This window comes from Camellia sinensis, unplaced genomic scaffold, assembly GCF_055761805.1.
Source record: "Camellia sinensis isolate YWXY unplaced genomic scaffold, ASM5576180v1 Unanchor11, whole genome shotgun sequence".
Classification (NCBI taxonomy): Eukaryota; Viridiplantae; Streptophyta; class Magnoliopsida; order Ericales; family Theaceae; genus Camellia; species Camellia sinensis.
This window is the reverse complement of record NW_028128989.1, coordinates 3526755-3538789: the sequence shown is the minus strand read 5'-3', so window position 1 is coordinate 3538789 and position 12035 is coordinate 3526755.

Here is a 12035-nt window from a genome sequence, read left to right as displayed (position 1 = left end):
TAAACGCCGTATTTACATATCTGCCACTGTGCAGGAGAATCCGTATAGGTGTTCGAGTGTGCGAAACGTAACGCGCGAGAAATTGTAAGTAAACACCGTATTTACATATCTGCCACTGTGCAGGAGAATCCGTATAGGTGTTCGAGTGCTCGAAACGTAACGCGCAACAAATTGTAAGTAAACGCCGTATTTACATATCTGCCACTGTGCAGGAGAATCCGTATAGGTGTTCGAGTGTTCGAAACGTAACGCGCGAGAAATTGTAAGTAAACGCCGTATTTACATATCTGCCACTGTGCAGGAGAATCCGTATAGGTGATCGAGTGTTCGAAACGTAACGCGTGAGAAATTGTAAGTAAACGCCGTATTTACATATCTGCCACTGTCCAGGAGAATCCGTATAGGTGTTCGAGTGTTCGAACCGTAACGCGCGAGAAATTGTAAGTAAAAGCCGTATTTACATATCTGCCACTGTGCAGGAGAATCCGTATGGGTGTTCGAGTGTTCGAAACGTAACGCGCGAGAAATTGTAAGTAAACGCCGTATTTACATATCTGCCACTGTGCAGGAGAATCCGTATAGGTGTTCGAGTGTTCGAAACGTAACGCGCGAGAAATTGTTAGTAAACGCCGTATTTACATATCTGCCACTGTGCAGGAGAATCCGTATAGGTGTTCGAGTGTTCGAAACGTAACGCGCGAGAAATTGTAAGTAAACGTCGTATTTACATATCTGCCACTGTGCAGGAGAATCTGTATAGGTGTTCGAGTGTGCAAAACGTAACACGCGAGAAATTGTAAGTAAACGCCGTATTTACATATCTGCCACTGTGCAGGAGAATCCGTATAGGTGTTCGAGTGTTCGAAACGTAACGCGTGTAAATTGTAAGTAAACGCCGTATTTACATATCTGCCACTGTGCAGGAGAATCCGTATAGGTGTTCGAGTGTTCGAAACGTAACGCGCGAGAAATTGTAAGTAAACGTCGTATTTACATATCTGCCACTGTGCAGGAGAATCCGTATAGGTGTTCGAGTGTTCGAACCGTAACGCGCGAGAAATTGTAAGTAAACGCCGTATTTACATATCTGCCACTATGCAGGAGAATCCGTATAGGTGTTCGAGTGTTCGAAACGTAACGCGCGAGAAATTGTAAGTAAACGTCGTATTTACATATCTGCCACTGTGCAGGAGAATCCGTATAGGTGTTCGAGTGTTCGAAACGTAACGCGCGAGAAATTGTATGTAAACGCCGTATTTACATATCTGCCACTGTCTAGGAGAATCCGTATAGGTGTTCGAGTGTTCGAACCGTAACGCGCGAGAAATTGTAAGTAAACGTCGTATTTACATATCTGCCACTGTGCAGGAGAATCCGTATAGGTGTTCGAGTGTTCGAAACGTAACGCGCAAGAAATTGTAAATAAACGTCGTATTTACTTATCTGCCACTGTGCAGGAGAATCCGTATAGGTGTTCGAGTGTTCGAAACGTAACGCGGGAGAAATTGTAAGTAAACGTCGTATTTACATATCGGCCACTGTGCAGGAGAATCCGTGTAGGTGTTCGAGTGTGCAAAACGTAACGCGCGAGAAATTGGAAGTAAACGCCGTATTTACATATCTGCCACTGTCCAGGAGAATCCGTATAGGTGTTCGAGTCTACGAACCGTAACGCGCGAGAAATTGTAAGTAAACGTCGTATTTACATATCTGCCACTGTGCAGGAGAATCCGTATAGGTGTTCGAGTGTTCGAAACGTAACGCGCGAGAAATTGTATGTAAACGCCGTATTTACATATCTGCCGCTGTCCAGGAGAATCCGTATAGGTGTTCGAGTCTTCGAACCGTAACGCGCGAGAAATTGTAAGTAAACGTCGTATTTACATATCTGCCACTGTGCAGGAGAATCCGTATAGGTGTTCGAGTGTTCGAAACGTAACGCGCAGGAAATTGTAAGTAAACGCCGTATTTACATATCTGCCACTGTGCAGGAGAATCCGTATAGGTGTTCGAGTGTGCGAAACGTAACGCGCGAGAAATTGTAAGTAAACGCCGTATTTACATATCTGCCACTGTGCAGGAGAATCCGTATAGGTGTTCGAGTGCTCGAAACTTAACGCGCAAGAAATTGTAAGTAAACGCCGTATTTACATATCTGCCACTGTGCAGGAGAATCCGTATAGGTGTTCGAGTGTGCGAAACGTAACGCGCGAGAAATTGCAAGTAAACGCCGTATTTACATATCTGCCACTGTGCAGGAGAATCCGTATAGGTGTTCGAGTGCTCGAAACGTAACGCGCAACAAATTGTAAGTAAACGCCGTATTTACATATCTGCCACTGTGCAGGAGAATCCGTATAGGTGTTCGAGTGTTCGAAACGTAACGCGCGAGAAATTGTAAGTAAACGCCGTATTTACATATCTGCCACTGTGCAGGAGAATCCGTATAGGTGATCGAGTGTTCGAAACGTAACGCGTGAGAAATTGTAAGTAAACGCCGTATTTACATATCTGCCACTGTCCAGGAGAATCCGTATAGGTGTTCGAGTGTTCGAACCGTAACGCGCGAGAAATTGTAAGTAAAAGCCGTATTTACATATCTGCCACTGTGCAGGAGAATCCGTATAGGTGTTCGAGTGTTCGAAACGTAACGCGCGAGAAATTGTAAGTAAACGTCGTATCTACATATCTGCCACTGTGCAGTAGAATCCGTATAGGTGTTCGAGTGTTCGAAACGTAACGCGCGAGAAATTGTAAGTAAACGCCGTATTTACATATCTGCCACTGTGCAGGAGAATCCGTATAGGTGTTCGAGTGTTCGAAACGTAACGCGCGAGAAATTGTTAGTAAACGCCGTATTTACATATCTGCCACTGTGCAGGAGAATCCGTATAGGTGTTCGAGTGTTCGAAACGTAACGCGCGAGAAATTGTAAGTAAACGTCGTATTTACATATCTGCCACTGTGCAGGAGAATCTGTATAGGTGTTCGAGTGTGCAAAACGTAACACGCGAGAAATTGTAAGTAAACGCCGTATTTACATATCTGCCACTGTGCAGGAGAATCCGTATAGGTGTTCGAGTTTTCGGAACGTAACGCGCGTAAATTGTAAGTAAACGCCGTATTTACATATCTGCCACTGTGCAGGAGAATCCGTATAGGTGTTCGAGTGTTCGAAACGTAACGCGCGAGAAATTGTAAGTAAACGTCGTATTTACATATCTGCCACTGTGCAGGAGAATCCGTATAGGTGTTCGAGTGTTCGAACCGTAACGCGCGAGAAATTGAAAGTAAACGCCGTATTTACATATCTGCCACTCTGCAGGAGAATCCGTATAGGTGTTCGAGTGTTCGAAACGTAACGCGCGAGAAATTGTAAGTAAACGTCGTATTTACATATCTGCCACTGTGCAGGAGAATCCGTATAGGTGTTCGAGTGTTTGAAACGTATCGCGCGAGAAATTGTATGTAAACGCCGTATTTACATATCTGCCACTGTCCAGGAGAATCCGTATAGGTGTTCGAGTGTTCGAACCGTAACGCGCGAGAAATTGTAAGTAAACGTCGTATTTACATATCTGCCACTGTGCCGGAGAATCCGTATAGGTGTTCGAGTGTTCGAAACGTAACGCGCAAGAAATTTTAAATAAACGTCGTATTTACTTATCTGCCACTGTGCAGGAGAATCCGTATAGGTGTTCGAGTGTTCGAAACGTAACGCGGGAGAAATTGTAAGTAAACGTCGTATTTACATATCTGCCACTGTGCAGGAGAATCCGTGTAGGTGTTCGAGTGTGCAAAACGTAACGCGCGAGAAATTGGAAGTAAACGCCGTATTTACATATCTGCCACTGTGCAGGAGAATCCGTATAGGTGTTCGAGTGTTCGAAACGTAACGCGCGAGAAATTGTTAGTAAACGCCGTATTTACATATCTGCCACTGTGCAGGAAAATCCGTATAGGTGTTCGAGTGTTCGAAACATAACGCGCGAGAAATTGTAAGTAAACGTCGTATTTACATATCTGCCACTGTGCAGGAGAATCTGTATAGGTGTTCGAGTGTGCAAAACGTAACGCGCGAGAAATTGTTAGTAAACGCCGTATTTACATATCTGCCACTGTGCAGGAGAATCCGTATAGGTGTTCGAGTGTTCGAAACGTTACGCGCGAGAAATTGTAAGTAAACGCCGTATTTACATATCTGCCACTGTGCAGGAGAATGCGTATAGGTGTTCGAGTGTTCGAAACGTAACGCGCGAGAAATTGTAAGTAAACGTCGTATTTACATATCTGCCACTGTGCAGGAGAATCCGTATAGGTGTTCGAGTGTTCGAACCGTAACGCGCGAGAAATTGTAAGTAAACGCCGTATTTACATATCTGCCACTGTGCAGGAGAATCCGTATAGGTGTTCGAGTGTTCGAAACGTAACGCGCGAGAAATTGTAAGTAAAAGCCGTATTTACATATCTGCCACTGTGCAGGAGAATCCGTATAGGTGTTCGAGTGTTCGAAACGTAACGCGCAAGAAATTGTAAATAAACGTCGTATTTACTTATCTGCCACTGTGCAGGAGAATCCGTATAGGTGTTCGAGTGTTCGAAACGTAACGCGGGAGAAATTGTAAGTAAACGTCGTATTTACATATCTGCCACTGTGCAGGAGAATCCGTGTAGGTGTTCGAGTGTGCAAAACGTAACGCGCGAGAAATTGGAAGTAAACGCCGTATTTACATATCTGCCACTGTGCAGGAGAATCCGTATAGGTGTTCGAGTGTTCGAAACGTAACGCGCGAGAAATTGTAAGTAAACGTCGTATTTACATATCTGCCACTGTGCAGGAGAATCCGTATAGGTGTTCGAGTGTTCGAAACGTAACGCGCGAGAAATTGTATGTAAACGCCGTATTTACATATCTGCCACTGTCCAGGAGAATCCGTATAGGTGTTCGAGTCTACGAACCGTAACGCGCGAGAAATTGTAAGTAAACGTCGTATTTACATATCTGCCACTGTGCAGGAGAATCCGTATAGGTGTTCGAGTGTTCGAAACGTAACGCGCAGGAAATTGTAAGTAAACGCCGTATTTACATATCTGCCACTGTGCAGGAGAATCCGTATAGGTATTCGAGTGTGCGAAACGTAACGCGCGAGAAATTGTAAGTAAACGCCGTATTTACATATCTGCCACTGTGCAGGAGAATCCGTATAGGTGTTCGAGTGCTCGAAACTTAACGCGCAAGAAATTGTAAGTAAACGCCGTATTTACATATCTGCCACTGTGCAGGAGAATCCGTATAGGTGTTCGAGTGTGCGAAACGTAACGCGCGAGAAATTGTAAGTAAACGCCGTATTTACATATCTGCCACTGTGCAGGAGAATCCGTATAGGTGTTCGAGTGCTCGAAACGTAACGCGCAACAAATTGTAAGTAAACGCCGTATTTACATATCTGCCACTGTGCAGGAGAATCCGTATAGGTGTTCGAGTGTTCGAAACGTAACGCGCGAGAAATTGTAAGTAAACGCCGTATTTACATATCTGCCACTGTGCAGGAGAATCCGTATAGGTGATCGAGTGTTCGAAACGTAACGCGTGAGAAATTGTAAGTAAACGCCGTATTTACATATCTGCCACTGTCCAGGAGAATCCGTATAGGTGTTCGAGTGTTCGAACCGTAACGCGCGAGAAATTGTAAGTAAAAGCCGTATTTACATATCTGCCACTGTGCAGGAGAATCCGTATAGGTGTTCGAGTGTTCGAAACGTAACGCGCGAGAAATTGTAAGTAAACGTCGTATTTACATATCTGCCACTGTGCAGGAGAATCCGTATAGGTGTTCGAGTGTTCGAAACGTAACGCGCGAGAAATTGTATGTAAACGCCGTATTTACATATCTGCCACTGTCCAGGAGAATCCGTATATGTGTTCGAGTGTTCGAACCGTAACGCGCGAGAAATTGTAAGTAAACGTCGTATTTACATATCTGCCACTGTGCAGGAGAATCCGTATAGGTGTTCGAGTGTTCGAAACGTAACGCGCAAGAAATTGTAAATAAACGTCGTATTTACTTATCTGCCACTGTGCAGGAGAATCCGTATAGGTGTTCGAGTGTTCGAAACGTAACGCGGGAGAAATTGTAAGTAAACGTCGTATTTACATATCGGCCACTGTGCAGGAGAATCCGTGTAGGTGCTCGAGTGTGCAAAACGTAACGCGCGAGAAATTGGAAGTAAACGCCGTATTTACATATCTGCCACTGTGCAGGAGAATCCGTATAGGTGTTCGAGTGTTCGAAACGTAACGCGCGAGAAATTGTAAGTAAACGTCGTATTTACATATCTGCCACTGTGCAGGAGAATCCGTATAGGTGTTCGAGTGTTCGAAACGTAACGCGCGAGAAATTGTATGTAAACGCCGTATTTACATATCTGCCACTGTCCAGGAGAATCCGTATAGGTGTTCGAGTCTTCGAACCGTAACGCGCGAGAAATTGTAAGTAAACGTCGTATTTACATATCTGCCACTGTGCAGGAGAATCCGTATAGGTGTTCGAGTGTTCGAAACGTAACGCGCAGGAAATTGTAAGTAAACGCCGTATTTACATATCTGCCACTGTGCAGGAGAATCCGTATAGGTGTTCGAGTGTGCGAAACGTAACGCGCGAGAAATTGTAAGTAAACGCCGTATTTACATATCTGCCACTGTGCAGGAGAATCCGTATAGGTGTTCGAGTGCTCGAAACTTAACGCGCAAGAAATTGTAAGTAAACGCCGTATTTACATATCTGCCACTGTGCAGGAGAATCCGTATAGGTGTTCGAGTGTGCGAAACGTAACGCGCGAGAAATTGTAAGTAAACGCCGTATTTACATATCTGCCACTGTGCAGGAGAATCCGTATAGGTGTTCGAGTGCTCGAAACGTAACGCGCAACAAATTGTAAGTAAACGCCGTATTTACATATCTGCCACTGTGCAGGAGAATCCGTATAGGTGTTCGAGTGTTCGAAACGTAACGCGCGAGAAATTGTAAGTAAACGCCGTATTTACATATCTGCCACTGTGCAGGAGAATCCGTATAGGTGATCGAGTGTTCGAAACGTAACGCGTGAGAAATTGTAAGTAAACGCCGTATTTACATATCTGCCACTGTCCAGGAGAATCCGTATAGGTGTTCGAGTGTTCGAACCGTAACGCGCGAGAAATTGTAAGTAAAAGCCGTATTTACATATCTGCCACTGTGCAGGAGAATCCGTATAGGTGTTCGAGTGTTCGAAACGTAACGCGCGAGAAATTGTAAGTAAACGTCGTATCTACATATCTGCCACTGTGCAGGAGAATCCGTATAGGTGTTCGAGTGTTCGAAACGTAACGCGCGAGAAATTGTAAGTAAACGCCGTATTTACATATCTGCCACTGTGCAGGAGAATCCGTATAGGTGTTCGAGTGTTCGAAACGTAACGCGCGAGAAATTGTTAGTAAACGCCGTATTTACATATCTGCCACTGTGCAGGAAAATCCGTATAGGTGTTCGAGTGTTCGAAACATAACGCGCGAGAAATTGTAAGTAAACGTCGTATTTACATATCTGCCACTGTGCAGGAGAATCTGTATAGGTGTTCGAGTGTGCAAAACGTAACGCGCGAGAAATTGTTAGTAAACGCCGTATTTACATATCTGCCACTGTGCAGGAGAATCCGTATAGGTGTTCGAGTGTTCGAAACGTAACGCGCGAGAAATTGTAAGTAAACGCCGTATTTACATATCTGCCACTGTGCAGGAGAATGCGTATAGGTGTTCGAGTGTTCGAAACGTAACGCGCGAGAAATTGTAAGTAAACGTCGTATTTACATATCTGCCACTGTGCAGGAGAATCCGTATAGGTGTTCGAGTGTTCGAACCGTAACGCGCGAGAAATTGTAAGTAAACGCCGTATTTACATATCTGCCACTGTGCAGGAGAATCCGTATAGGTGTTCGAGTGTTCGAAACGTAACGCGCGAGAAATTGTAAGTAAAAGCCGTATTTACATATCTGCCACTGTGCAGGAGAATCCGTATAGGTGTTCGAGTGTTCGAAACGTAACGCGCAAGAAATTGTAAATAAACGTCGTATTTACTTATCTGCCACTGTGCAGGAGAATCCGTATAGGTGTTCGAGTGTTCGAAACGTAACGCGGGAGAAATTGTAAGTAAACGTCGTATTTACATATCTGCCACTGTGCAGGAGAATCCGTGTAGGTGTTCGAGTGTGCAAAACGTAACGCGCGAGAAATTGGAAGTAAACGCCGTATTTACATATCTGCCACTGTGCAGGAGAATCCGTATAGGTGTTCGAGTGTTCGAAACGTAACGCGCGAGAAATTGTAAGTAAACGTCGTATTTACATATCTGCCACTGTGCAGGAGAATCCGTATAGGTGTTCGAGTGTTCGAAACGTAACGCGCGAGAAATTGTATGTAAACGCCGTATTTACATATCTGCCACTGTCCAGGAGAATCCGTATAGGTGTTCGAGTCTACGAACCGTAACGCGCGAGAAATTGTAAGTAAACGTCGTATTTACATATCTGCCACTGTGCAGGAGAATCCGTATAGGTGTTCGAGTGTTCGAAACGTAACGCGCAGGAAATTGTAAGTAAACGCCGTATTTACATATCTGCCACTGTGCAGGAGAATCCGTATAGGTATTCGAGTGTGCGAAACGTAACGCGCGAGAAATTGTAAGTAAACGCCGTATTTACATATCTGCCACTGTGCAGGAGAATCCGTATAGGTGTTCGAGTGCTCGAAACTTAACGCGCAAGAAATTGTAAGTAAACGCCGTATTTACATATCTGCCACTGTGCAGGAGAATCCGTATAGGTGTTCGAGTGTGCGAAACGTAACGCGCGAGAAATTGTAAGTAAACGCCGTATTTACATATCTGCCACTGTGCAGGAGAATCCGTATAGGTGTTCGAGTGCTCGAAACGTAACGCGCAACAAATTGTAAGTAAACGCCGTATTTACATATCTGCCACTGTGCAGGAGAATCCGTATAGGTGTTCGAGTGTTCGAAACGTAACGCGCGAGAAATTGTAAGTAAACGCCGTATTTACATATCTGCCACTGTGCAGGAGAATCCGTATAGGTGATCGAGTGTTCGAAACGTAACGCGTGAGAAATTGTAAGTAAACGCCGTATTTACATATCTGCCACTGTCCAGGAGAATCCGTATAGGTGTTCGAGTGTTCGAACCGTAACGCGCGAGAAATTGTAAGTAAAAGCCGTATTTACATATCTGCCACTGTGCAGGAGAATCCGTATAGGTGTTCGAGTGTTCGAAACGTAACGCGCGAGAAATTGTAAGTAAACGTCGTATTTACATATCTGCCACTGTGCAGGAGAATCCGTATAGGTGTTCGAGTGTTCGAAACGTAACGCGCGAGAAATTGTATGTAAACGCCGTATTTACATATCTGCCACTGTCCAGGAGAATCCGTATATGTGTTCGAGTGTTCGAACCGTAACGCGCGAGAAATTGTAAGTAAACGTCGTATTTACATATCTGCCACTGTGCAGGAGAATCCGTATAGGTGTTCGAGTGTTCGAAACGTAACGCGCAAGAAATTGTAAATAAACGTCGTATTTACTTATCTGCCACTGTGCAGGAGAATCCGTATAGGTGTTCGAGTGTTCGAAACGTAACGCGGGAGAAATTGTAAGTAAACGTCGTATTTACATATCGGCCACTGTGCAGGAGAATCCGTGTAGGTGTTCGAGTGTGCAAAACGTAACGCGCGAGAAATTGGAAGTAAACGCCGTATTTACATATCTGCCACTGTGCAGGAGAATCCGTATAGGTGTTCGAGTGTTCGAAACGTAACGCGCGAGAAATTGTAAGTAAACGTCGTATTTACATATCTGCCACTGTGCAGGAGAATCCGTATAGGTGTTCGAGTGTTCGAAACGTAACGCGCGAGAAATTGTATGTAAACGCCGTATTTACATATCTGCCACTGTCCAGGAGAATCCGTATAGGTGTTCGAGTCTTCGAACCGTAACGCGCGAGAAATTGTAAGTAAACGTCGTATTTACATATCTGCCACTGTGCAGGAGAATCCGTATAGGTGTTCGAGTGTTCGAAACGTAACGCGCAGGAAATTGTAAGTAAACGCCGTATTTACATATCTGCCACTGTGCAGGAGAATCCGTATAGGTGTTCGAGTGTGCGAAACGTAACGCGCGAGAAATTGTAAGTAAACGCCGTATTTACATATCTGCCACTGTGCAGGAGAATCCGTATAGGTGTTCGAGTGCTCGAAACTTAACGCGCAAGAAATTGTAAGTAAACGCCGTATTTACATATCTGCCACTGTGCAGGAGAATCCGTATAGGTGTTCGAGTGTGCGAAACGTAACGCGCGAGAAATTGTAAGTAAACGCCGTATTTACATATCTGCCACTGTGCAGGAGAATCCGTATAGGTGTTCGAGTGCTCGAAACGTAACGCGCAACAAATTGTAAGTAAACGCCGTATTTACATATCTGCCACTGTGCAGGAGAATCCGTATAGGTGTTCGAGTGTTCGAAACGTAACGCGCGAGAAATTGTAAGTAAACGCCGTATTTACATATCTGCCACTGTGCAGGAGAATCCGTATAGGTGATCGAGTGTTCGAAACGTAACGCGTGAGAAATTGTAAGTAAACGCCGTATTTACATATCTGCCACTGTCCAGGAGAATCCGTATAGGTGTTCGAGTGTTCGAACCGTAACGCGCGAGAAATTGTAAGTAAAAGCCGTATTTACATATCTGCCACTGTGCAGGAGAATCCGTATAGGTGTTCGAGTGTTCGAAACGTAACGCGCGAGAAATTGTAAGTAAACGTCGTATCTACATATCTGCCACTGTGCAGGAGAATCCGTATAGGTGTTCGAGTGTTCGAAACGTAACGCGCGAGAAATTGTAAGTAAACGCCGTATTTACATATCTGCCACTGTGCAGGAGAATCCGTATAGGTGTTCGAGTGTTCGAAACGTAACGCGCGAGAAATTGTTAGTAAACGCCGTATTTACATATCTGCCACTGTGCAGGAGAATCCGTATAGGTGTTCGAGTGTTCGAACCGTAACGCGCGAGAAATTGTAAGTAAACGCCGTATTTACATATCTGCCACTCTGCAGGAGAATCCGTATAGGTGTTCGAGTGTTCGAAACGTAACGCGCGAGAAATTGTAAGTAAACGTCGTATTTACATATCTGCCACTGTGCAGGAGAATCCGTATAGGTGTTCGAGTGTTCGAAACGTAACGCGCGAGAAATTGTATGTAAACGCCGTATTTACATATCTGCCACTGTCCAGGAGAATCCGTATAGGTGTTCGAGTGTTCGAACCGTAACGCGCGAGAAATTGTAAGTAAACGTCGTATTTACATATCTGCCACTGTGCCGGAGAATCCGTATAGGTGTTCGAGTGTTCGAAACGTAACGCGCAAGAAATTGTAAATAAACGTCGTATTTACTTATCTGCCACTGTGCAGGAGACTCCGTATAGGTGTTCGAGTGTTCGAAACGTAACGCGGGAGAAATTGTAAGTAAACGTCGTATTTACATATCTGCCACTGTGCAGGAGAATCCGTGTAGGTGTTCGAGTGTGCAAAACGTAACGCGCGAGAAATTGGAAGTAAACGCCGTATTTACATATCTGCCACTGTGCAGGAGAATCCGTATAGGTGTTCGAGTGTTCGAAACGTAACGCGCGAGAAATTGTTAGTAAACGCCGTATTTACATATCTGCCACTGTGCAGGAAAATCCATATAGGTGTTCGAGTGTTCGAAACATAACGCGCGAGAAATTGTAAGTAAACGTCGTATTTACATATCTGCCACTGTGCAGGAGAATCTGTATAGGTGTTCGAGTGTGCAAAACGTAACGCGCGAGAAATTGTTAGTAAACGCCGTATTTACATATCTGCCACTGTGCAGGAGAATCCGTATAGGTGTTCGAGTGTTCGAAACGTAACGCGCGAGAAATTGTAAGTAAACGCCGTATTTACATATCT